Below are 2595 nucleotides of genomic sequence, written 5' to 3'. Positions count from 1 at the left end.
ACAATGGGCCACCAAAAGTATTATGCTAAATCTAGCAAAAAGATACTATGGTCCTTTTCTAATCCTAAAACCAATCAATGAGATGGTATATCAGCTCAAGTTTCCCAACCATTGGCTCATTCACAATGATTTTCACGTGAGCTTACTCAAGCCTTATAAAGGAGAGTCACCACAAGAATCAATCATTGAAGACCCGCCCGAGATCGAAGATCAAGAAGAGGTGCTTCAACCCGAATCGATTCTTTGACATGAAGACAAGGTACTAAGACATGGTAAGATTATCAGACGATATCTTATTTAGTTTAAAAACTATCCTTTTGAAGATGCTAGATGATGTAAGGAACATATCTTAAGGATAATATGAACCTTGTTAATGCTTACAATGCTACATTAGAGTAAGCAAAAGTAAATACCTTTTAAACAAAAAATGTTTTTGTCTTATAAGACTAGTTCTCTTTTTCTTATGCACACATTTAAGTAGTATGCATGCTTAGAATCATGTTTGTGATGACGACGTCTCTCAAACACCAAGTAGAATATGTCACTCTACTTTGGGAATATGATATGGACTCAAGAGCAGACATGCTTGCGGCAACTAAGTCTCTCAAGCACCAAGTGGATTAGTCGTCCATTTTGGAATGATACCGTAAAGTAAAAAGGGATCCTCTACCCTTTCAGAAACTTTGACTAATGACTAAGACTTTATCTTCTCCACCTCATAGTCGAGGACGACTATGATTTCAAGAGAGAGGTAATGTCATTAAATCTACTATCTAGCTAACCCAAATGATTTTCTCATATTGAACTGATCATTTAATGTGGGAGAATAAATGGGAACAAGAGTTAGAATATAGACATGTGCTTATGGATCTCTCTCAGCATGGGACCAAAGTCAATGGGTCCAAATGGGAGATGGTATGTCAAAGAGCAATGCTAACTAATGGAACTTGAAAGACCTTAGGGTTAGCTTCATTAAAGACCTCCAAAGGTTATTGTTAAAAGTCCTTAGACCTAAGACCTTAAATTAAGCTAGGTTCATGTTTTAGGTGTAAACATATAAACAGATTACACAAACAGTTGCAAGAGACAACAATGTGTAAAATCAAGATGTTTTGATTTCATTGAACTTCCTTCTGAACCGTGTATTGAACAAATGACAGTTGGATCCATAAGGGATGCCACTGTGAAAAACATTAGTGTTCTTATGAAGGTATTCCCACTTTTGTTTTCAAGGACGAAAACGCTTCTCCAAGGGGGAGTACTGTTAGGCCTAGGGTAAGACGGGCCAGGACAAGGGCCAAGCACACATGCAATACATGGGGCCTATAATTAGCAAGCCAAGGGCCTATATAAGGCATGGTTGGGTGGAGATATGCATGTGCTACTTCCTAGTCTCTTACACATATTAGCTATTGTGTATCCAATGAAACCTTTTTTGTTTGAGACATATGCTGACAATCAAGCTATTGGAGCATTTCTTTCTCAAAAGAAAAGGAAAATTGCTTTTGAAAGCCAGAAACTTGTTTCCACAAATCAAAATTAATGTACTTATGAAAGGGAGTTATTTGCAATAGTGTACACTTTGAAAAAGTGGCGGCATTATTTGTAAAGTGCTCAATTTGAAACAGTGTTTGACCATAAAAGTATAAAATTTATACAACAATTTAATTGGAAGGTTTGGAAGGACACGGGGGCCGATATTCTTCAAGCGTATGACACAAAGCTTTGGTATTGTAAAGGACGACAAAATGTGGTAGCTCATGCTGTTAGTTGTACGTGTGAGATCAACTCTCTTCTATTCATGGAACTTCAAAGTGAGTTGTTGGAATCTCTTAAGGGAAAATGTGAGCATCATGATGCATACTCCACGGTTTGGAATCAAGTCAAAAAGAGGGATCCTTCTCACTCCCATGCTAGTAGTGTGTCTATTTCCTCCACACTTGCTTTTTTGCTTTTGAGAGATGAATTGACTAGATAGAAGAATCTTTCCATTGATTATGAGTGCCTACCAGCCATTGTACGAGGTAATGAGTAGGTATGGGTGATTGTAGATAGGTTGACGAAACTTTGTAAGTTTATTCCAAGCAAGTCCACCATTAAAACTCCAGATTTAGCAAAGTTATTTGTTGAAAATCTATATAGATTATATGGATTGCCTAGCAATATTGTGAGTAATTGTGACCCCAAGTTTTGGAGGTCCATTTTTAACAATTGGGAACACAACTCAATCTTAGTATTGTCGATCGTTCAGAGATGGATGGTCAAAATGAATGAGTTAACTAGGTGCTAAAGGACTTAGCAATAGTGACAAACAACCTAGGGGAGAAACAGATAGATTTACAACAACTTGTGAGGGCCTCAAATGGCACCTCTTTCCCTTGCTTGCACCAAGCGCCCCCTTCGAGGCTAGTCATGAGGCAATCAATGCAAGTCGAGCCCAAGCATCGTGTGTGTGTGTGTGTGTGTGTGTGTGTGTGTGTTGGCTCCCTTTCCTATGGCTTAGCTCCTTGAATGCAAGCTTCTCCTCTACCCAAGGCCCACTTCCTATGCCCCTCTCGATCAAAATTCCTTCTCAACCACCATCGAATGACAAGA

Source organism: Adiantum capillus-veneris, chromosome 21 (assembly GCF_014529385.1).
Source record: "Adiantum capillus-veneris isolate H3 chromosome 21, ASM1452938v2, whole genome shotgun sequence".
NCBI lineage: Eukaryota > Viridiplantae > Streptophyta > Polypodiopsida > Polypodiales > Pteridaceae > Adiantum > Adiantum capillus-veneris.
This window is presented reverse-complemented; position numbering follows the sequence as displayed.